Below are 26,263 nucleotides of genomic sequence, written 5' to 3'. Positions count from 1 at the left end.
ACCTTACAAGATGAGAACTATTTTATCTTCATTGTGTCACCAATAAAAATAGAGATTTTTTATTTGCTTGTGTGAATCTTATTACAGGGCCTCACATACTGCTATTATTCTGTGAAGTAAATATTTCTGAATGGAAAACAAAGGGAAGCAAGGAAGCAGGGAAAAAAGGAAGGAAGTATGACAGAAGTAGAAGGTAGCAGAGCCAGTGTACCAACCAGATCTGTTTTCAAAGCTTTTTCTCTTGTTTTTTTTTTTTTTCAAAGATGTACATTGACTCAATATATAATTTTAGGTATATATTATTTTCAAAGATTCTGGAAACTGGGATTGTAATGGTATAGAAAATGGAACCTCTACCCTGAAGGAATTTCCAATCTACTAGGAAAAACGATCAATCAACAAGAGGAAAGGAATAAATTCAAAATATGTTCTGGGGCACCTGGGTGGCGCAGTAGGTTAAGCGTCCGACTTCAGCCAGGTCACGATCTCGCGGTCCATGAGTTCGAGCCCCGCGTCGGGCTCTGGGCTGATGGCTCGGAGCCTGGAGCCTGTTTCCGATTCTGTGTCTCCCTCTCTCTCTGCCCCTCCCCCGTTCATGCTCTCTCTCTGTCCCAAAAATAAATAAACGTTGAAAAAAAAATAAAAAAAAATTCAAAATATGTTCTTATATTTTGGAATAAAAGGAAAAGCAGACATGAGATCAAAAATCAAGGCCTTTTGCATGTCTAAGTGTATATAAGTCAACCCTCAGGAAAGCTGTAAAGTCAGAAATCAGCGATAGCTGTCTTAGTGTCCAGCAACTTCTCTTCCTGCTTTTTCTCCCCTTAGAGGCAGGTTCATCATCCACTTCTCTCTTCCTTTTTCCAAATTCCCCTCTTAAAAAGGGATATATTATTAGTATTGACACACAATGTGAATTTAAGTCATTATGCTCCTTCTTCATAGTGTGTAAATATTTAAACCCCATCCCCATCTGTGGACTTTAAGTCATCTGCAAGAAGGTGCATGGGATTTCTATGCGGTGAGCACCTTTCTACTCCACTGAAGATATCATAGTGCCCAAAGAGTCATAGTCTCTGCCAATATGTAAACCTAAAATTAGTTGAGACAATACTATTAAAAAACAGAGGATCATGGCCCTACAGTTCTGCTTTGTTGTTTAGCTGATATTTATTCCTCAAATCCTGATTTTAGTGTGGCAAAACTCAATTACTTTGGAGAATACCACATAGGAAACACCCATAGGCATCCCCTGAAAGTAACTACTATTTAGGTATGCACTTCCTTCAAATTTTATAGGTGTCTATAAGAGGATATGATAAAATTGCGGTTATGATATAGACATGAATATTTTTACCATTTTATGGCTATCAATATTTGATAACATGAGTATATATTAATTTATTTAACTGTTCTTCAATTGATGTTCTCTTAAATCATTTTCATAATTATTCTCATAAATAGCACTGAAATGAACATCCTTATTTATGAAACTGTGTACATGTGCCTGATTATTTCTTTGCCATACATACCTAGAAGCAATTCTCTGTATACATTATGCAACACTTTGGATAAACCTAAAATTATTTCAAAATAAAAAGTTAAAAAAGTTATATCAAATTACATGTATGTATATATATATATATATATACACACACACACACACACACACACACACACACATAATTACTTGGGTGTTTTCTTACACTTTTCTGATTATTTCTTTCAATAAATGTAGTTAGTGTCCTACAAGAACACTCCTAAAATAAGTAAATGAGTAATGTTGCATTTGGCTCATAGGAAATATTCAGAAATATTTCAGGAATAATTAATGAATGGATATAGAAAGAAAAGATTTTGTTCACAATGACTGGTCAGAAATTCATACCATCTTATATTTTTTCTTTTTCTCTGTCACCTTCCACATCTACCTGTATTGATGCATGACTTTTTTTTTTTTTCACATAATTTACAGATAAAGTCAATAATCTGAGAAATGTGTTCTTTCTGCTTGTAACCACAGCTCCCTGAATAGTTCCACTAATGGAAAATTAGTGACAAAAAATTACTGCTTTGGAAATAATAATACATCAAAGCTATATGACTCCTCTGTTGGAACAAAATCCTATGTCATATGTTGGATTTTCTCTGTTCTGCCTAGAGTTCCTATCTGAGAATTTCTTATGTTCATCTCATATCAAAGAAGATTTAAAATAGAACCTCTGGCCTATTCTATAAGAAAAAAGTGTGCATTATCACCACTTTTATGATACTTCCCAAACTTCTGTGGGACTCCAACGTGTGAGTAGCTTGCAAAACACTTAGAATGCTTTCTGACAGTGTCAGATGAAGAAAAGAAACACTAAGCAATGTCTCTGGAAGCCAAAGGCCAAGCCGCATGGTTTCAAAATCTGTCTCTCTGGCTCTTGAAGCCCTTGAACTCTGAGAAATATTTCATTTTTGCTCCTTGTTCCTCTCTGAATCTAAGCTATTGAACCCACAGTCATTGTACAACTACTTTCCTTCTTTCCTTTGCCTGTTGTTATTAAAAGACCAGTTACTTTTCATTGGAAGGAGTTTCAATGAAATGTGACTGTTTACCATGGAAAAGAATAAGCCATATACACATTCCTCTCCCTTTTTGTGCCTTTTTAATAAAGATGAGAGTCAGAATTTCAGATGCTCTACAAGCCAGGTGTTAAGTCGTTGACTTATTTAACTCTTCCTGTGAAGAAAATGTTCTTGTAGGATCAAGGCAACTTCCTTCATTTCTGATGACTATCAGGCAGCAGCAGAAATCCAAATAATAATCTAACAATTAAATGAATTATGGGGAGCCTGGGTGGCTCAGTCGGTTAAGTGTACGACTTCAGCTCAGGTCATGATCTCATAGTTTGTGGGTTCGAGCCCCGCATTGGGCTCTGTGGGGACAGCTCGGAGACTGGAGACTGCTTTGGATTCTGTGTCTCCCTCTCTCTCTGCCCCTCCCCTACTCGTACTCTATCTCTCTCTCAAAACTGAATAAATATAAAAAAAATGTTAACAGTTAAATTAATTAGAATGTAGATATGCCCAGAAACAGAGAAAGGGCCTTCACAGAGATACACTGTGATGCATTTGAATAGACTTTCTCTCTAGATTATTATGTTGTGTGTGTGTTTTTTTTATTGTTTGTTAAACATAAACACCTTTTTCTTTTCTCCTTCAAGAATCCAAGGAACATAATGTTACCCTCCTTTCAGTGAGGTAATAGTCCCAGAGTGACTCTGCATAAGAAACCTGACTGAAATACTTACACTACTTTTTTTCCTGACATATCACCTCTTTCTTACATTTAAGGGCCTGAGTTCTAGTACAAGTTGAGCTGTAATTCACTAATATGAATATGAACCTTGATTTTCAGTGTTGAAGCTACCATTATCAAACTTCAAGGTTTATTTATATTTTAATGTACCTTAATTCGACGTGATAGTACCTTTAGTAGATTTTTTTTTCCTTTCCAGAGTTCATCCACTCTTCTTCTGATCACCATATCCAGTTTTCCTCTGGAGAACTTCTCCTTCCCCTTACTTTACACTTACCATGTTCGGCTGAGGAAGTTCACTCTACACTTTGCTTCAGAGGCAGCCGTTTGACTGAGCAGCATATCTTCCTATTTGCTCTGATTGTACAGTGAGAGGTACAAGATGCAATCAGAGTAAACAGGAAATAATGAGGCATTGCCTAGGAATTCTGGGCAATGTCCCATGACATTGTCTTTTCCATGGGACTTGAGACTAAGAACTTATAAAATCAATAGCAATCTACTGAGTTTCCAGGGTCTATTCATGAAACCAGAAAATGAACCCAGCTAAGCAAAAGAGAGACTCAACGGAGACAAAATAAATCCTGATGTAATCATTTGAGTTCCTATATCCTGTCATGCTTGAAGATAGAATACTTTGGAAAATCTCAGTTGTGTAAGCCAACAACTGTTTTTTATGCTGAAGCCAGGGTATCAGTTTGGATGTTTTTCAATGGGAGTAAAAAAACTATTGCTGCAAATAATTTAAATAATAGATACAACCTATTGACTCATTTACTTTAAAAGTATAAAGGTAGGAAGAGTTTTAGGTTTGTTTCATTTTGGTGATCAGTGGTGTCAAAACCCACTTTCTGTTGATGTATCTTATCTCTTTTCCATAATAACAGGTTCATACAAACACTCTCTTCCTTAAAATAATAAGATGGACAGTGAAATTTGATTTATATGTTTTCTTGTCCAAGGCAAAAGTGATCTATATTTCTAGTAAATCTGTCAGAAAAGCATTTTTTAAAAATAAAATTCCACATTTTTGTCCCATTGACCAAGTTTTGTGCAATACTTATTTTCAGACAACCCCTGTATCCAAAGGAATACCAATGCTGGTAGGCTTAGAAATAGATTTCCTAAAGCACTAACTGTGGTTTTGTGGTTTTAAAAAAAATCTGATCTCATCCACCCAGTTGCTGGAGTGGATCAGTGTACCTTCCTTACATGGGTATACATAATGAGGTGGGAGGGAGGTGAAAGAAGTGTTGGAAAGACAACCACAATGCTCCTCACAACCAGGTGAATATGTCACTTACAGTTTCACTTACCTCTTTGAGAGCTGTAGATAAAATCTGGGGGGCAAACTGGACACCCACGCTTGCTCTATATCCTTATTCTCCTTGCTCTGACCAAAAGCTTCAGGCAACTCAGATAAACTTAAATGAGATAAAGGGGGATGATTGTATATAGAAAGAAGTTTTCTGGATAGTGGACTGGAAGCCAAATAGGATAAGAAAAGTTTTTGGAATCTGAAAGCTGAGGTCAATCCTGGGATCTATTCTCTACCCTGTCCCTTGGCCAGCCAGAGTCCGATAGATCTTGAAGCTTCATTAGGGTTTCAGGCAGTCTCGATCCTAGTAAGGTTTGAACATCCCTCTTTAGTAGGGAGGAATATTAGCTTCACCCTTAATCATCATCTACAATCCTACTTCTGTGATGTGCAGTGTTCATCGGAGACCATATCGTACCAGTTAACCTTAATTCCTGAACAGAATAGGCTGGAACAAGAATACTTTATCCAGCTAATAAGTATTGGAACTAAGGGACCACATTCTATTCCGTTAGAAACCAAATTTGTAAGTTACACCAAGTAGAGATGCTGAGGAGCTAAAGTCATGGTACAGCAGAAATTACAAACTTGGTGGAAGAAATTTATCTATCAAGAAAACAATAAAGAAGAGACCATAGAAAAGTAAGGAGAAGGGATCTTGTTATCTTGGAAGAAAAGGTGGAGAAAGGGGCTGTCCAATGATTTTCTCCTTCCTACAAAATAGAATTGTACTGAGATCTCTAAATTCTTAAAATACCTCTACCCTTACTCTATACATGTTTGCTAAAGCTCTTCAGCTAAACTGGATGACATTTTCTTTTAATGATGAATAATCTTAATTTAGACAAACCTCCTCATGACAAATTCCAAAAGTAAATATACAGAAGATTGATGCCTCCTGGGGACAGCTCTCTGACAATCTTAAAGAAAAAAATAACACTGACAGAATTATAAAAGCCTTAGCTGGGAAGAAAGTCAGAAAGCCATATAATTGATGGTCTGAAATGAAAACAAAAACTAGTAGTTACTTTGCTTATAACATTTCATATGACCTTATCTTATCCTTGTAACAACCATATGACATATATATTATTATCTGTTTTTTTACAGATGAAAAACTAGATTCAAGAAGCTTAAGAACTTGCACGGAGGAAAGTGGTAAAGTAAAAGTTTCCTCCATAACGTAGGGGGAGCCCGAGTTTGTACCTTTTCTCTTTTTCTTTCTGCCTTTCAGAATAAAGACCAGGAATCTTCCTAATTCTAAGTATCTTTGATTTTGCCATTTTATTATTTACACAAAAAGTATGAAGCATTCCAGGCAGAGGCAAAAGTAAGTGCAAAGGCATGTCTGTGTGTGATGGCCAAGCATTTGAGAAAACTATAAAATTCGATTTCTAGAATAAATGGTACCAAAAAAGTGTAGTTGCCGATGAAGCCAGAGAGGTGGGGAGGAGGTTTAGTTCATGGGTTCCTTTTATGGGGTTCTAATCTTCTTAGATTTGTCTGTAGATGATATAAATCTGCTCAAAGGTTTTAGAAAGGAGAGTTCTGGAAATCACCATTAAAAGCATGTGTGTGTGTGTGTATGTGTGTGTGTGTGTGAGCTATAAACTCACATTAAACAACCATACATACATCTGGAGAGACAAACAAAACAGTGCCTTGGAATTTTGAGGTAAGACAAAAGAAGCTAAAATGATGCAATGCTATTTCTATGTACTGAACTTTATTTCCATACATTCAGATTTGGGAGCAGAGGCTCATACACGTGTGATAACACTGCAATCTTCACAAGTGACTCTAGGCCTTTTTTGGATAAATTTTTTGTATAATTCCAATAAATTTCCCAGCAAGTTTACAAACCAAAATTGCTTAGAGAACAAGCGTCCACTTGATGAATACATGTGAAAATATCTTGCTCCCAAGATCCAGGTAACTTGGGTATTCAATTCCCATTTAACCTGCAAGCTGACTCCTTGGGCTCTGCCTCTCTAGACACTTGCCAGTATGTAGATGGATGGCATTGGTTTCAGATGGGGAAATCCAGTAATGCTGTCCTGAACTCTGCAAACAAGGGCAGACATTTGTAAGAGGTGTAGCCCTCCAGGAAAACATGCGCCTCTTTATCCTGTCTGGGGTGCTCTCCTTTTTTATTCTGTCCAGAGAGTTCTTTAAAGCAATTTTATATGTTATCAGGGAATGTGGTAAATATACCCATGTCTAAATCTTCTGTGACTCTCTGCAACTGAAAAAGCAGAACGTTTCCTAGTTTGGTTAGAGAGCAGATTGTCATTTGGCTAGAAGGTGTCAGCTGTCTGCGGGAGAGCTATTGATATGCTTTCAGGACAATTGGTCAGAGCGGTATGTAGGCTCTTTAAGAAGATCTCATTCCAATAAAAAACTGCGAAATAGATGACACATCTTTGAACACCTCCTGATTTCTTTTCACTCCTCCATACCCTCCCCTCCCCCTCATGTTTTTATTCTCTTACATAACTGAAGGGTGGTTGCCCTTGCCCTATCATCTAATCAAAATCAACCAGTATTTCTTAAGCAGCAGTTATGCACAAAACTGCTCTAGTTACTGTGGTAAAATAAGGTCATTTCCCTTAAAGAGCTGTTAGTTTAGATGAGGAGACAAGACATATAGGAAAGAAAAGTATAATAACAACAGGAGGTTTAATAATACTGTCAGGTAGCTGTGTGGCAGCTGGGCTCTTGCCCAAAGTCTGGATGATGTCTAGTGAGAAAGGACAATGTAAAACATTCAAAATTTATAGCTAGCATTATATAGCCTAATCCCTCTGTTGCCAACATGGAAACAGATAGAAGATTCAGAAATGACCCCAAGGTATTGGGTTTGGATGAGAGACAATTACTGCATTCTTTACAAAGAGGAAGTAAACAAAGGAGGTATTTTTGACGGGAAAATGCATTGCTAATAAAACTCCTCAAACAATGTTTCTCACTCATCTACTCAAAAAATTCCCATGACTTCTGCTGCTTGCTTATTGCATTTAGGGATAAACTGTTACCTGTATCAGCTGTCATGCTAAAGAGTGGAGACACAAGATTTCATAAATCATTTTCTGCCCTTGAAGTCAGTGTAAGTAGAGGAAGTCCATGAGAGTGGATGAGTTCCTTGAGGAAAAAACGCTACGGATCAAGCAAATGTGAATTATCAGGAAGCAAACACAGCAGCCTTCTGGAACAGCATCAGAGGAGAAAACTCACTGAAATGAGAGTAGAAACAGGTGTGCAGGGCTCTGGGGCTTCTTGCATTCTGTGGCAGCACACAGAAGTCTGAACAGGCTGGGCAGTAGACTCCTGGAGAGGGACCCTGGCTGTTGGTTGTGGGTGCTTCTAGGCTCCTTGACTGGGGAGATGCCAGCATTTCTGTGGCATGATCAGGGACTGAGGTCCAAACACAGTGTGATATGGTGGAACCTTGGCTCCAAGCCTAATCTAGCATCTGAGCACTCATTGGCTGAGGAAATACCTGGGCTCCCTCCCTCTGGGGTGATCAAAAACAGAGGTCTGAGTCTTGAGGATACAGTTGTAAGTCTAGTAGAATTCTGTTCCATCACTCCAATATTTGTGTTTGTGGGGATTTTAACCACTCCACTGGTATTACTAGGGACAGAAGTTCAAGCCAGTGAGCATGTATATGGTTCTAACGATGCACCTTGGTGGAGTCGTTGCCCTGAACTTACCTCGCAGCCCTCTTCCAGGATTGATTGCCCTTAAGTATTCAGTGTCTCCAGTTTCTATGAAACTTGCAGCCGCCAGTGTAGAGAGAATCTATCTTGTAAAAGTTAACCCTAATCTTCAAATGTCAAACGGACAGATATCTGATTTGGGAAATGCTTAATTTAGGGGTCAGGAGAAGGCAAAACTACTCAAAGAGACAGAAAGATGATCCAGAGAAGTAGAAGGAGAATGGCCATGTTGAGGGCCATGGAGGCAAAAAGAGATTAATTTCAAGTAAAGAGGAATATTTAAAATGCTAAGTGCTACCAAGCTGGTAGAGAAAATGAAATATAAATGAAAGATGTAAGACTTAGAAAGGAGGATATTAGTGGCTATATTTCAGTAGAATTGTACAATCAGAAACCAGATTAAAAGTTGTTAAGGGGTACCTGGGTGGCTCAGTTGGTTTAATCGAACTCTTGATTTTGATTTTGGCTCAGGGCATGATCTCATGGTTTGTGAGATCAAGCCCTGGGTCAGGCTCTGCACTGACAGTGTGGAGCTTGCTTGGGATTCTCTCTCTCTCTCTCTCTCTCTCTCTCTCTCTCTCTCTCTCAAAATAAATAAACAAACAAAAGTTATAAAGGGGCACCTGGGTGATTCAGTCATTAAGTGTGGGACTTCAGCTCAGGTCATGATCTCCTGGTTTGCAAGATCCAGGTCTCTGCTGCCAGCACAGACCCCACTTCGGATACACTGTCCCCCTCTCTCTGCCCCTCCCCTCCTCTCTCTCTCTCTTTCTCAAAAATAAACATTAAAAAAAATAAAAGTTGGTAAACAATGAAGGTGTGATTAGAAAGGTAGAAAAAGGCAGAGGGATGAGAGTGCAATAGCTTGAGATATGAAGAGGTTGCAAGCAAAGATTCTTTTTTTTTTTTTTTCTAACACAAACCCTGAGTATATGAAAGGAGCTTCTGAGGACGGAGAAAGGTAAGAGGGTTGGAAGGAATTTGTGTTCTCTGCCAAATGAGTTCTAGTTCTTATGAGTTAGTATGTGTTGACGTTCAAGGATATCAATGGTGACCTATATCGGGTGATCGTTTTTATTTGATGAAGGCTACTTTTACGATTCTGTCCTCTAATTTGTGGGAATATCCCTAATGGTGGCTTCTCAGTCATCAAGTGAAGCTGAGAGCTGCGTTCTGCCTAAGCTACTTTTTAATCACCATTCACATTTCAGCTTTCTCTTCTTATATACCAGACAGCTCTATTTTTTTCCAAAACAGCACTTTCGTGCATCTTTCCTTCTCCCCAAAAGCATCAGTCAGAACAATTGTGGCCAGAATCAGTGCTGAATAAACCAAGCGGGGATTTCCCTCTCTTCCCAGAAAATTATATATCTAACTTCTATTAGTTACAAAAGGAAGAACTAGGGAAAAAAATCAATTCACTTTTTTTTTCTTGCTAAAGGATCAGCACAATCCAAATAAATGTATTTTATCTTAGTAAGACATTTTGAAGTATAATATTCTGGTACCAAATGAGGAAATTGAAGTACAGAAAATTTAAGAACATTTTCAAGATCACAAGAAAGCTGAATGACTATAACAGTGCTAAATAGCCAGATGTTGCTGATTTTTTTTTCTTTTTTACAATTCTAAACTTCTCTGTTGATACCATGTGGCTGAAAATGGCTCGTTTTCAAAATGCAAATCATCTTATCCCAATATTTGGACATGCAATCTTTGGTGGATTTTTTCTATTATGTATATTTCTATTTTGAGACTCAATAACCATCTTTTTTTTTTTTTTTTTTAATTTTTTTCAACGTTTATTTATTTTTGGGACAGAGAGAGACAGAGCATGAACGGGGGAGGGGCAGAGAGAGAGGGAGACACAGAATCGGAAACAGGCTCCAGGCTCCGAGCCACCAGCCCAGAGCCCGACGCGGGGCTCGAACTCACAGACCGCGAGACCGCGACCTGGCTGAAGCCGGACGCCCAACCGACTGCGCCACCCAGGCGCCCCTCAATAACCATCTTTAAGATATGTCTAGGCAATACCATAACAACTAGTCAGCCCAGGTAATTGAGTGCCAGTGACATCAAAATAATAGCCTGGTATCATGTAGAGACATTAACCAGTTGAATGACTGTTTTTCCTTTCCTTTATTTTTCAACTCATCATTCAGAAACACATGTACACCCTAAAAGATCATTTCACACATAGGATAATTGTTTAATTTCATCATACTGAGCAGAGAGGGCTAAGGCTGTTTCCTGCTTCCTGATTCAGATAGTTAGTTACACCTTTAGGAAGTTTCTCAGCACATGCTGAGGCTATAGATCTTTATTAGTTTATATCTAGGACTAGGGGATATTAACTAGAGCCGGTAATAACTGCATTCAGAGAACAAGCATATGGTCTTATTCACACTATCACTTTTTTCTAAAGATTGAAAGATGCTGTGTTTTTTAAAATACATGACCAACTCATCTCATGGTGGTCTGCCTGCCAGTTTGAAGGTGACAGGTTCCTCACACACTAAAGTTAGAACTCATGAATACATTGTTGGACATTCCTTTGGAGGTAGAGATGAGGGTGCTGGGACCAGATGGGCCTTTATTCATCATGAAACACAGGACTGGGAAAACCATCCACTCTCTCTCCCATCCTATGGTTCTCATGAGCTTTTCCCTAACATTAAACTAAGTGCTAAAAATAAAGAAGTGCTGTCCTTAAAAGCCCATTTGATGCAGTTTTTTTTTTCTTTTTTAAACATGTTTATGCTGCAAGGAGAATTATGATTTGAAAAATTCAAACATCTGTTCTCTTCAAATTATTACTATATCCCACTGATTCTACCTCAGAAATGTCTTTCCAGTTGCATTGCTAGTATAGACAGACCCTCAACACTTCCTGCATGGATTACTGCAAAGGTGCACTTCCGTTTCCCTCCTCGCTTTGCCTCTGCACATGGATGTCAAGGTGTGTCACTGAAGTGGGCTCCATGCCTGGGACAACCTCTTTCCTGGGTTCAGATTTTGTATATGACTAAAATGTTCACTTTCCCTTTTCCAGTTGAGAATGTTTCTATTAATTCTTTAGGAAACAGCTCGAATATTGGGAAGCAAATTCATAAGATTTTATCTATAGGAGCATACATATTACCAACTCCATTTTAGCATTTGGCCCCAGAAAATGATTTTTTCCTATTCCATGTTGTGATTTTGGTAAGTACTCAAATAATGTAACTAATACTAATTCCTGGATCTGGAGAAAATATTTCTAATACCTATACCCTTATCAAGTGATTGAACACATGCATCTCTGCTTTAGGTACATACAAAACCACATTCTTGGGTGGCACCATGTTCTGCAATATCATTCCCTCCCCTCGTGTACCTGGTAAAACTACTCTTGGATATATTGTCTAAGAGCCCAGGCAGAGTTAGTTACCTTTTATTTTAGGCACATAAGGTATTTTTTTTCATACCATAATTATATAAAAAAGATAAACCCTCTGAATTTTTAAAATTAAAGTTTGTTACTCTCCTCCACCACAGCCTATGACTGTTACCTTATGACTCTCATATTGGGTCAGGCACACAGTTGTTTCATAATAAAATTTTGATCATTGTATTAAGTAAATATTCAAACCGATATTATGGTATAAATTTGTAGCTATTCAGGCACTTTAAAGAGGTCATAAGCACTGAATAAAAGTTTAAAACACTGCCTATGTGGAAATAAAATTAAGGATTTAAGCCCATCTTTATCAGGAAGGACAATGAGAACATTGAAATTGAGCACAAATTGTGAAGTTTAATCTAGGAGGCTAATGAGGCAATGCTCTCTTTCTCAATAATAGGAAAAGTTCTTGTTCTGAATTTGCATGTGTGTGTGTGTGTGTGTATACACATATGTATACACACACATGCGCACTCTACAGATACTGACCTTGGCCTTCACTGCCTTTTGGTCTCTTGTGTTCATACATAAGCTCCAATATCATATTGTTCACATGCAGGGAGACAGAGCTGCATAATGGTTAAAAGTATGGATTTTGGAGTCATCCTGTCAATGTTCAAATTTGGTTCAGACATCTAAGTATATAATTTCTCTGCTTTAGTTTCCTTGTGTGTAAAATGGAATAGCAATAACGTTACAGCAGAGTATGTTGTTAGGATTAAAATTAAATAATATATAAACCTAGTCATTCTTGAAAATGAAGAACAGGATTGGAGGACTTTACTACCTGATTCCAAAATTTACTGTGAAGCTACATTACTATATTCACATAATGATAGACATCAATACCAATGGAACAAAATGGAGTCCACAGAAGTAGACTCACACTTAACACAATCAAATGTATTTTGACAAAGTTGACAAAGCAATACAATGGGGAATGTATATTCTTTTCAATAAATAGTGCTAAATATCTGTAAGGAGAGAAAAAAATAATGAACCTTGACCTATACCTCAAATCATACATAAAAATTACATGAAGTTGATCATAAGCTTAAAGAAAAGAGCTAAAACCATTATACACCTAGAAGAAAGCATAGAAGAAAATCCTTGTGGTGGTAAATTAGGAAAAAGAAATTGAGCAGGACCCACAAAGTACAAAATATGAAAGAAAAAAAATGATAAAATTATAGTCATGGTATCTATCCAGATTAAAACCCTTTAAAAGACACAGTTAAAAAAAATGAGAAGAGACAGACTTATCGAAAATGTGTACACTGAATATAAGTAAGTGATGAGCCTGTATCCGATCCAAAATATATAAAGAACTTTTATAATGTAATGTTAAAAAAATAACCCAGTGAAATTTAAAAAAAAAAAAAAAGGAAAAAACAGGCAAAAGATGAGCAGACATTTCACAAAGAAGATATATGAATAACAAGTGGAATTAAAATAACTAGTTAAACACCACTTTTCACTAGAGAAATGCAAATTAAAGCACAATAAAAAGGATTACACCTCTATCATAACTGGCTAAATTTAATAACACGAAGTGTTGTTAAGGATGTATAGTAACCGAATTCTTAGGTACTGTTGGAGTAAGTGCAAAGTGGCCCATTCTCTTTAGAAATCAGTAATACCAGGGGCGCCTGGGTGGCGCAGTCGGTTAAGCGTCCGACTTCAGCCAGCTCACGATCTCGCGGTCCGTGAGTTCGAGCCCCGCGTCAGGCTCTGGGCTGATGGCTCGGAGCCTGGAGCCTGTTTCCGATTCTGTGTCTCCCTCTCTCTCTGCCCCTCCCCCGTTCATGCTCTGTCTCTCTCTGTCCCAAAAATAAATAAACGTTGAAAAAAAATTTAAAAAAAAAAAAAAAAAAAAGAAATCAGTAATACCAGGATCTTATATAGTTAAACACACATCCATTACAGGACTTCACAACCCTTTCTCAGGAATTTTCCCAACAGAATTGATAATGTATGTTCGCCCAAAGACTTATTTCCTGAAAGACGTCAGGTAAATGCTCAGTATCATTATGCTTAATAGCCCCAAACTGTAAACTACCCGGATGTCCACAGGCTGGCAAATATATAAGCAAATTGTTTTATATCCATATATACAATACTGCTCAACTGTAAGAAGAACAAAATATTGATGTATACAATATGGATAAATTTTAAACTCATTATGCTAAGTGGATAAAGTCAAACATAGTAAACAATATACCATATTATTAAATTTGTATGAAATTCTCTAAAAGGCATAATTATAGCAACAGAAAATAGGTTAGTGGTCATCTAGGAATTTGTATTGAAAGAGAGGGACAAATGCAAATATGTTTAAGGGAACTTTTTACAGTGATAGAATTATTCCATACCTTGATTTTGGCAATAATGACACAACTATATACAATTAAAAAAATAGAACCCAATTGTATGCTAAAATTTATTTTATTTAAAAAAATTTTTTTAAATATTTATTTTTGAAGGAGAGAAAGACAGAGTGGAGCTGGGTAGGGACAGAGTGTGAGCTGAGAGGGAGACACAGAATCCAAACTAGGCTCCAGGCTCTGAGCTGTCAGTGCAGAGCCTGACGTGGGGCTCACAAACAGCGAGAACATGACCTGAGCCCTAGTCAGCAACTTAACTGACTGAGTCATCCAGATGCCCCTATTTCTTTTATTTTTGTAAAGTTTATTTATTTTTTTTAAGAGAGAGAGAGAGAGAGGGAGAACAAACAAGTGGGGAGGGGCAGAGAAAGAGAATCTCAAGCAGGCTCCACACTACCAGCACAGAACCTGATGTGGGGCTCGAACTTATGCACCCTGAAATCATGACCTGAGCCTGAAATCAAGAGTTGGATGCTTGACTGAGCCACCCCGGGGCTCTGTGTGTCTGACTCTTGATTTCAGCTCAGGACATGACCTCATGGTTTGTGAGTTTGAGTCATGCATCAGGCTCTGTGTTGTCATCACAGAGCCTGCTTGGGATTCTATCTCCCTCTCCCTCTCTCTCTCTCTCTCTGTCCCAACCCCACTCCCTCTCTTTCTCTCAAAATAAATAAAAATAAGCTTTAAAAATGGTAACTTAAAATATTAAATATTAGTGTTTTCCCCTATCAAATAAACAAATTTGATCTTGATTTTTTGCAGTTGAAAAATTTTGACTTAAAACAAATTAAATCTTGGCATATACCTTGTGTGGGGAGCATACATGTAGAACAGCCATTCATAATTAAGGAAATATCATGTCACAATCAGCGCTAAGCCCTTTGAAATATTCTTTTACATGCCAGCATAATATAAAACCATCACCAAATTTTCTGCATTCTGCATAATGTGTTGATAATTAACCTTATAAACTAATTTTCTGAGCAACTCTCATAGTTGATAAATGCAGTTAAGGGCAAAATCCAACAAGGTTATTGAATAACAATCAGTGCATCCAGAATGAAAAATAGCCCACCTTCTTCAGAAATAAGATATGAATAGACCTTACTCTTATAATTAATGTTGCTGCATTTTGCATGGAGATGAGTATTTTTCATTTAAAGCCCATGTGTTAATTTTCCTTCACAGATAAGCCAAAAACCTTGACTCTGTCATCAGACCTTTGGCATCTCCTTCTGTTCCAATCTTGGGCCTTTGCCAACACAGTTATTCTGTATGTGCACTTCCGTGCTGGAGTTGAGGGATAGATATTCAGAGACATTCATTTTGTTTTCAATCAGATCCAGACTTTAGAAAGCCATATAAAAAACCAAATGCTACTCCTATTAACAAAACATTTGCTAAGTTTTCATCTGAAAGACAAAAAGCCTAAAAGCCTGTATTAATAAAACCTAAGATAAGAGCTATTGGAGGGCAATGATGGTTGGGACCAATCAGTACCCAGGGCTGGTATTTTGCAAAAATCTTTCCAAATCACAATGACTTTGAATTCCAAAATAACTCTGGACAATTAATTGGGGAAACCTGTATGCTAGTCCAGATCTTTATCTGGTCAGTGCTAAGACCTTAAAAATCTCATTTAGTTTTGAAGAAGCACAATTTCTTTCTCTGCACAATGTGGAAATTGGTCTAGAAAATCCCTATGGTGATTTCTAAAAATAAAATTTATGTCTTTGAGAAGATTCAGTTGTTTTCTTTTTTTCTTTTGGAAATACAAATTAAATAATGTATTTTTTAGATTTTTATTTATTTATTTTGAGAGAGAGAGAGAGAGAGAGAGAGAGAACGAGCACAAGCTGGGGAAGGGCAGAGAGAGAGAGAAAGAGAGAGAATCCCAAGCAGGCTCCATACTATCACAGGGCTCAAACTCACAAACTGTGAGATCATGACCTGAGCTGAAATCAAGAGTCATACGTTTAACCAACTGAGCCACCCAAGCGCCCCTTAAAATATTTTTTAAGATGACAAGTAGTGTGTGTGAGGTGTGTGCTTGTGTGACTGTTTTTACCTCAATTTCTAGCTTTAACTATGTCTCAGTGGCTTGCCGATATCCACAGGATGAAAGAAAGTATTAGCACGGGTCACAGAATCCTGTAGAATCAGATCATGTCTACATTCCAGACTCATCTACCCCCTCCTGCTGTAAATCTGCATTTTGTACTCCAGGTTATTGAACTACATATGGTTTCCTGAATGGCTATTCTACATTTTTCTGTTGTCAACACCTGTTTTTCACCATCCCCATTTACCTGAAAAATTTCTACTTATAATCAAAAGCCCATTTCAAGCAAGTCTTCTTCTGCAAAAACTGTCTGGTCTCAAGAACAGTTAATCGCTCCCTCATCTGTACTATCCCTTTGTCTCATACCTCTTGGTTCTGTCATTTGTATTTATCAGGCTTATCATATTTGATTCTCCATGAAACAAGGTTTATAATATGTCCTTATATACATTACCTGACACCATGCCTTACGCATAAGGAATCTTCAATAAGTGTAAATGAATTTTAAATCCTTGAACTTTGTGATTTTTGGATGGCCACACTTTAAACATACACCTTTGTTCTATCTAACTTAATAAACTTATTTGAGAATGTGCATAGGATTTGGGCCAGTCAACTTAGTAAATACTTTTAAACAATCAACTACTGTTTGACTGTTAAGTATCAGCCACTACAGTCAAAAAAACTGCAAGAGTGGTAAGTACATTTCTGTACTGTAATTGGATGACATAATATATTTTCTCAGTAATCTTAAATAAATAAACATCCAAAATTTTTAATGCATGGTCAAAACCAAATATTTTTCCTTCACATTTTTAAAAGTAAATTTTTTGATGGATAGAGAAATATAGATGAATAGATAGGTAGATACATACAGAGATAAATAGATCTGTATGATATATATATATATATGTACACACACACATATATATGTTTTAAATATTAAAACTCAATTGTTAAACACAGATGTGCCCTTTTTGGTGAAAGTACTATGAAACAGTTTTAAAGTTCTTCTTGATCTATATGATAAACTACAGTTGTTTCTAAATTGACTCATAGAGGAAAAGCCTATCAAATTTAAAATTTTTGATTCCAATAATTTAAAATTTAACATGAGAAATTCAAAGCCTTATAAATAATAACCTACAACATATTGAAAAAATAGTCCAGTTCAAAACTATGAATGCCTCATTTTTAGTCACAAAATTCAGTGACTAAAAGTGTGTCTTGTACATCATTGGTATTCAACATATACTTATGAAATGAAGAACCGTTTCAAAATGTATTGCTATTGTGGTGCAACATTTTAAATTTTACTTACTTTTATTCATTTCATTTTTACTTGTTTAAATATTTCCCATTTTTAAAAATATTTACAGGATCAGTTCATACCTTCTCATAACCACAGGTATAATTTCAGAGAGAGTGAAAAGAAGTAATGATTTTGAAAGAATACAAAGATTTGTTTCCTCTTTTTTTTTTTTGTACTACAAGGTATGCTAAGTAGAATTGATCATTCTCTACTTTGTGATTCCATTGAATACAACAATTTTTCTATATTTTTTTCTTATAACACATGATTATGCTTACATGTTCTAAAAATCTTTCTCATAAAGAAGGATAGTAGGAGATAATTATTTGTCCTTTATTACTAGCAAATAGGACAGAGCTGCACATAGGGAGGATACTTAATAAGTGTTCATTTAATGAATAGACAAAGGGGCAGATGGATGGATGCATGGATGGATGGATGCATGGATGAATGGATAGTTGTATTATTAAACAGATAATGGGAGAAATAAATTATTACATAGATAACTAAGGCACAGGAGTAATTTAGGGATGGTTGACTAACAGGTAATATATATAGCATCCCAGTCTATGTGTTCACAATATTTCAGGTTTCATTTTTAGGTTTTTCAATCTTTCCCAGATGATCTCATATTAGCCAAGCTCATAAAAACTAATGCAAAACTGAATGCTAATTTAATAACTTACAAAAAGAAATGTAACTGCTAAGCAGACAAGATTTATGGTTTCTTTGACCAACTTATTTTCTTGCAGGAAGCCACATAGGAAGCCAAAACATAAAGACAAGCTTACTTACTAAATATAAAGAATTAGTACAAAGAACATAAGGTGAATAATTATAATGTCAAATCATATCATATTCGGAATTGGCACTGCTAAATTTGCTTTCTGTTAAAAACTCATTTCTAGGCTTACCAATATTATCCTGATCAACTCACTTCCCTATTTCTCAGTTAGTATCAAATGTCACTTAAACACTCATTTTCTTTAATATGTTGTTCAAACATTTATTATTTGTCATTTGTTTTGTCTAAAAAATGTCATGACATCACAAGAAACATTTAAAAAACGTGGTAATGTATTTGAATGTTAGGAAAACAACAAAATATCTGCATACCCAACATAGGATTTGTTTTCAAAATTTCAGAGGAAATACTCAATTTAATCAGTGGAAAAGAAGAGCAATAAAATCAATTATTTCATATTACAAAAATTGAGATACATTGGTTTCATCAGTGCTTTGGGAAGAAGAGTCTCTAACAATAAAAATGATAAGTTCTTGCTAATTTTTATTCTCTAGATTCATGAAAGAAAATAATGCAAATTATATTTGAAGGAATAATTGAAAATGTTAACTTTGAAACTGTTATTTAGAATTGTTCTGGCAATATGGTATCCTCGATGTTAGAAAAGTATGTACTATTAAACATCTACAAGTGCAGAATAAATTTTGACAAACATATCTTTAAATGTATAAGAGCTCTCATAGGCTAAAGTAAGATTCAAAGAAAGCAAAGATGAAAATAAAGTTGAAATCAAGGTGATATACAAAAAATAAACCACAGCTATCTTATAGACATATGATAATACCAGGAACCTAAGACTGTAAGTATTGATCATCATGTAGGGAGAGGAGAAAAGGGCTTGGCCAACAGAAATGAGATCCTACATATATCTGTAATCTTTAAACCCCTATATTTTCAGTAAAAAGTGTAATTCAAAAAAAATCTACCAGTAAAATAAACAAACAAAACAGAAAAGTAAGATAATAAGGAATTTTTTTTCTGCTTTAAATAAAACATTTGAGGGAACGTATGTGCAATTCTTGGCTTAAATTAGGATTGGGTGCTATTAAAAATGAATAGGTTAGAAAACCACAGGCCAAGATATCACTTATATGTATAGGGAGAGTAAGACAAAGAAACAGAGGGAGACAGAAAGAGAGAGAGGGAAGGAAAGAAAACATATGTGGAAAAATATAAATAAATATAAAGGCATGTAAAGCAGCAAGAAAATAATACCTATAATGAGAAAATAACAGAGGTAATAAAATTAGTACACCAGAACGTTAAAACAGCTGTTAGAAAGGGGTTTCATACATTCAAGAATCAGAGGAAAAATTGAGCATGGTAAGCAGAGACATAGAAGAGATAGAAAGCAAGAAAACAAGAGAGCAAGCAGGCAAGAAAGAAAGATAAAAGCTGCCATGAACTGTGCAATAAGCTCAAGCAGCCAACTGTATGTGTAATTGGAGTGCACAACTGGAGGGGTAGTTGAGATAGAAAAAATGTACTTAGAGGGCCTGAGTGGCTCAGTCAGTTAAGCATCCGACTTCAGCTCAGGTCACGATCTTTCAGTTGGTGAGTTAAATCCCATGTTGAGCTCTGTGCTGACAGCTCAGAGTCTAGAGCCTGATTCACCTTCTGTGTCTCCCTCTCTCTGCCCCTCCCCCATTCACACTCTGTCTCTGTCTCTCTCAAAAATAAACAAACATTAAAAAAAAGGAAAATATATTTAAAAATTGCATAAAAAGTTTCAAATTCAACAAAAATTAAGAACTTTCATATCCAAGGAGCTCAACAAACTCAAAGGACAAGGAATGACATGAAGTTACATCATATTCAAATTGTTTAAAATCAGTGATCAAAAGAAGGTCTTAAAAAGAGCTGGAGAAAAAGGCTCATTCTATACAGAAGACAAAGATGAGAATGGAAGCAAATTTCCTTTGGGAGAAAACACTAGCCAAGAAACAGTGGAACAATATGTTTAATATTCAAACAGACGTGTGTGGGGGAGAGTCACTGTCAACCTGAAATTCTATACCCAATGAAAATATCTTTCTAAAACCAAGATTAATAAAGACATACAGAAATATGAAAGCTTATATTTTATTTCTTTTTAATGAATTAGTGAATTAAATAATTCATTACTGGCAGGCTTTTATAACAAGATAATATTAAAGAAAATACTTCACGGAGTAGAAAATTGATATTAGATGGAAATCTGGGCCTACAAAAGGGACTTAAGAGCACTGTCAATGGTAGTTATGTGAGTAAACAAACGACTTTCTTTTTTTTTTTTCTTTTTAATTATATAAGTGCCTTTAAAAGAATGGGCAATTTAAATGAAATGTATATAAATATATTTTGGAGTTTATAACATATACAGAAATAAATTATATGGTAACAATAGCACAAAGTTTAGGAGAGAAGAAATACAAGTATACAATTCTTAGGTTCTTATACTGTCCATGAAATAGTATAATATAACTTAAAAGTAGACGATGAGAAGTTAAAGATGCAAAACCCAGAGCAAACGTAAAGTAACAACAAAAAGTTACAGCTAGTAACCTAACAAAGAAGAAAATAAAATCATAAAAAATATTTAATTAATCCAAAATATGGATGATAAAATACAAAAAAAAGGAAAAAAACCCAGAACCAATAGAAAATAAATAGTAAGACAGTATTTTAAAATCAGCTATATCAATTACCACATAAAATATAATATGTCTTAATACTTGAATTAAAAGGTAAATATTGTCCGACTGGATAAATAAGGGAGACCAAACTCAATGCTACCTATGAACGACCTATTTTAAATGTGAAAATAAAATTGGTTTAAAAAAAGGGAACTAGTAAAGATATAGCATATTATCACTAAGTAAAGGAAAGCTATATTAAAATCAGAGTAATTAGATCTCAGAACAAAGCAAAGAACATTTTTAGAAATAAAAGGAATTATTCCATAATTTGAGAAAATTCATCTACATTCCTAATTTTAAAGTCGCAGAGAACTAAAAAAGAAGGGAACTTCTTAAAGCTGATAAATTACAGCTAGAAAAGCAAAATAAAAACAAAACAAGCACATAAGACAAACAAAACCCCAAATTATTTCTAATATCACACTTAATGGTGAAAAACTAAGTGATTTTTCCATGAGTTTAGGAACAGGAAAAAATGTTGTCTTTCACCAGTTGCATTAAATATTGTGCTAAAGTTTCTAACAGTATGATCAGTTAGGATAAGAAATAAAAGGCATTCACATTAGAATGGAAAATATAAAAATCTCTTTATTAGTAGATAATTTAATCATTGATGTTGAAAATTTATGGAATCAACAGATTACTGGAACTAATAAGTATGTTTAGTCATGTTGCAAGTTATAAGGTTAATATACAAATATCTATTGTATTTTCATACACTACCAACAATTAGAAATTAAAAATTTTAATGCCATTTGTATAGCAACAAAAAAGAAATATTTAGAGATAAACTGTGCAAAATATATTCAAGTCCTATACACTGAAGCCCAGAAAACATTACTAAGGGAGAATAAAGAAAACCAAAATTGTTGGAGAGTTATAGTATATCCCTGGACCGGAAACTATAATATTGTTACAACATTGATTCTCACAAAATCGGTAGATAAATTCAGACTAATTTCAACCAAAATCCCAGAAGGTTTTATTATAGAAATTAACAAACTGATTTTGAATTTATATGGAATTTCAAATAAATTCAGAATATCCAAAACAACATGAAAAAACAATAGAGAACTTATATTGTCTGATTTCAAGACATTTTTATGGAGCTATAGTAATCAATAGAGTTTAGTACTGGCAAGAGACATTTAAAAAGGTCAACAGGGGGCGCCTGGGTGGCGCAGTCGGTTGGGCGTCCGACTTCAGCCAGGTCACGATCTCGCGGTCCGTGGGTTCGAGCCCCGCATCAGGCTCTGGGCTGATGGCTCAGAGCCTGGCGCCTGTTTCTGATTCTGTTCTCCCTCTCTCTCTGCCCCTCCCCCGTTCATGCTCTGTCTCTCTCTGTCCCAAAAATAAATAAGCGTTGAAAAAAAAAATTAAAAAGGTCAACAGAATAAAATAAAATATCAGAAATAAACTCATACCTAAATGGTTAATGGGTTTTCAACAAAGATGCTAAGTCAATTCAATAAGGAAATGATAGTCTTTTGAACAGATGGCAAAGTAATATATCTATCTGCAATAATAAAAAATAAAATTTGCTCCATAACTTGAATCACATACAAAATTATTCAAAACAGAACAGAGAGCTAAATTTTAAACTTAAAATAATAAAACTTCTGGATGGAATACATAAGAAAATTTTTGTGACCTTGGGCTAGGCAAATATTTTTTAGTTATGATACCAAAACTATGACCCACAAAAGCAAAACATGGCGAATTAGACTTAATTAAATTTAAGAACTTATGATCTTTAAAAATTACTTTTGGGGAACCTGGGTGGCTCAGATGGTTGAACGGCAGCTCAGGTCATGATGTCACAGTTCATGAGTCTGAGCCCTGCATCAGGCTTTGTGCTGACAGCTCAGAGCCTGGAACCTGCTTCGGAATCTGTGTTTCCTTCTATCTCTGCCCCTTCCCTGCTCACATTCTGTCTCTCTCTCTCTCAAAAATAAATACACATTAAACATGATAAAAATAAAATAAATACATGTTAAAAAAAACTTACATTTCTACTGCTCATAATCTTGGAATTCTGCCTCAAAAGCACAAATAAGCCCATGCTAAGATGCCAGACAGTGAGAGACTAGAGTGAGGAGAAGCCCCAGTATGCTAGCTGTTCCAGCCATGGCTATCATAAAATGGCCAGCACTAATTGACCCTTCAGTTGATTGCAGCCACATGAACAGGCATAGACACAATCAGCTGAGCCCATCCCATGTGAGTAGTACCAACCAGCTGAGTCCACACCAAATTGCTAAAGTACAGAAACTTGAGCTGAATACATTATTCTCCCAAGCTCAGGGTACTTTGATCAACAGTAAAAGCTAACTAACACAAATGTGAACAAATTACACAAGGTTCAGCACAGAGACAAGAAGACGTAGAGAGGGAGAATATGAGGTTGGCCATGAGACTTCAAAGATGGTCTGAAACGATCTCACACTCATTTAACTGAAATTTCAGAGGAAAGCAACAGAATAAGAAAGAGATAATATTTGAAGAGATAATACTTGCATTGGGTTGAATCATGTTCCCTGTCCCAAAGATAATTCCTCTCAGAATCTCAATATGTGACTTTATTTGGAATAAGGATCTTTGAAGATGTAATTAAGATAAGGATCTCGAGAGATAATCATTTTAGATTACAATAAACCCAATGATGGCTGTCCTTCTAAGACACAGAAAACAAGTAGACACAGAGAGGAAGGCCACGCAAAGACAGGAGCAGAAACTTGAGTGATGTGTCTACAAGCCACAGAACATCAAAAATTCCTGAGCTTTACCAGAAAGTAGGAGGGGTATTGAACAGATTTTCACTGAGAGCTTCCAAAGGAAACCAATGTGTTGATATGTTAACATCAGACTTCCAGCTTCCAGAACTGTGAGAGAATATATTTCTATTGTTTTCAGACACTTAGTTTGTGGTAATTTGATATGGCAGCCCTAAGAAACTAGTGCACTGATTACGAATTTTTCAAAATTAATGAAATAATTTTTTAAAACTATGAATTCTCAGATTTCAAAAACATAACCAATGTTAGACAGTGAAAAGAAAAAGAAAACTAGGGGCACCTGGGTGGCTCAGTTGGTTGAGCATCTGACTTCAGCTCTGGTCATGGTCTTGAGGTCCATGGGTTCGACCCTGCTTCAGGCTCTGTGCTGACAGCTCAGAGCCTGGAGCCTGCTTCAGATTCTGTGTCTCCCTCTCTCTCTCTCTCTGACCCTCCCTCCATTCACATTCTGTCTCTCTCTCTCTCTCTTTCAAAAATAAACATTAAAAAAATTAAAAAAAGAAAAAGGAAAAACTATAGACAAGTAAACAAAACTTTATCTAGGCAAATAAAATGATTAAACTCATTGTCCAAAATAATAGTGTAAGTGAAAACTGTGTCTCATAGCTACCCACCTCTCCTCCTGGAGACCAACTGCTTTACCGTGTCATGTGCATATATATATATCCTCTCATAGATTTTGTATTTTGTAATTTTTTTTAATATGAGAGAGAGAGAGAGGGAGAGAGAGAGAGAGAGCACTCACTAACACGGGAGAGGGGCAGAGGGAGAGAGAGAGACAACCCTCAGCAGGCTTCATACTCAGTGCAGAGCCCAACACAGGCCTTGATCCATGGCCCCCAGGATCATGACCTGAGCAGAAATCAATTATTGGTCACTCAGTTGACTGAGCCACCCAGATGCCCCTATTATTTTTTGTAAAGATGTATTTCAGTAGTAATTGTGCAACTCTAAAAAATGTAATAGACTAAAAACAGTTTTAGGTCTTAGGAAATACTCATTTCTTTTTGCCTCTTATTTAGGGTAAAATGGGGGTATCTGGGCATTCTATACTTGCTTAATTTTGTTCAATTGTCTTTTATCCATATAAATTTCTATAATTAGTTCATTAGTCACTTTAAAGGGTGACAAAGCAATAGTCCTCAGGCAACATTTAACCAGTGATGAATTTGGTGGTCTGGCATTGTGATTTTTATCACTGTTTTAATTTTAAATTAAAGTTAAAATCCATTAGGCTAGGCTTGTGTTCTGCTTCCCAGGCCCCTACTGTCTTATTCAGAGATTTAAATTACTTGCTTGGGCCCTCTTGGGCATTTAAATTTCTCTCTCTTAGGGCGCCTGGGTGGCTTGGTCAGTTAAGCATCTGACTGTTGATTTTAGCTCAGATCATGACCCCAGGGTCGTGAGATGGAGTGCTGCGTCTGGCTCCACACTGGGCATGGAGGCTGCTTAAGATTCTTTCTCTCACCCTCTGCCTCTCTCCCTTGCTCACTCTCTACTTCTAAAAATGAAAAATGAAAATAAATTTTCTTTCTTAATATAACAATTTAATAACTCATTATTAATTCACAAACAGATTAATAAAACACTATTACAAGTAATAATGGAGGGCACTTTTGTAATAAGAAAACACGTTCTTGATATACGGATTAGTGGAAAGAAAGTAATCTTTCCTAATCTTATAAAAATATTTATTTAACTAATAATATGTAATAAAAAATCTGGGAGAAACTTTACTAAATGTGAATAATAGTTATCTCTAGAAAGGAACATAAATTTCCCAATTCTTTCTTGGCTTATGTAAATTTTTTATATAATATTTTTCATGTTTTTATATAATGAAAATGTATTAGTAACATAATTAAGTATTAAAAAAGTAAGAGGGACACAAAGATAGCCATCTTTCCTTTTTTCAGTGAACTCTGAAATGTATTTTTATTTAATTACTTTCCATTCTGTGTTCAGGATGACGTTTTGATAATTAAAACAACCAATTTAAAAAAAGAACCGCAAACTGAAATACAATACTTCTTGTAACATAGAAGACAGATACATTTATTGACACAATTTTTCATTTCTGATAGATATTAAATGAAGAAAATCTGAGTGTTATAAGAGACTTCCGTTTCTCTGGATGTTTAAAAAGAAATTATAATTCTGTGTGATAGATGAAGACAGTTCTTAAATGATCCTGATGACATGAGTATATATTGCAATTTTTACTTTCTTTCTCATATATTTTCATTTTTTAAAGGTTGGAGACCATGTTTCTCTTTTTTCTGCTCTCCCATACATTTTATACATATTAATACATGGGTAATTTTTACCCATATGGTAGGCATTATATTGATGTATCATGTAAGTACCTCTCCAGAGTAAGACCTAAATTTCCCTCTCCCTTCCCTTTATTCTTTGTATCTACAATATATGCATATCCAATAAAG

The sequence above is a fragment of the Felis catus genome, chromosome C1 (genome assembly GCF_018350175.1).
Source record: "Felis catus isolate Fca126 chromosome C1, F.catus_Fca126_mat1.0, whole genome shotgun sequence".
In the NCBI taxonomy this organism is placed as follows: Eukaryota; Metazoa; Chordata; class Mammalia; order Carnivora; family Felidae; genus Felis; species Felis catus.
Note: the sequence above shows the minus strand (reverse complement) of the source record.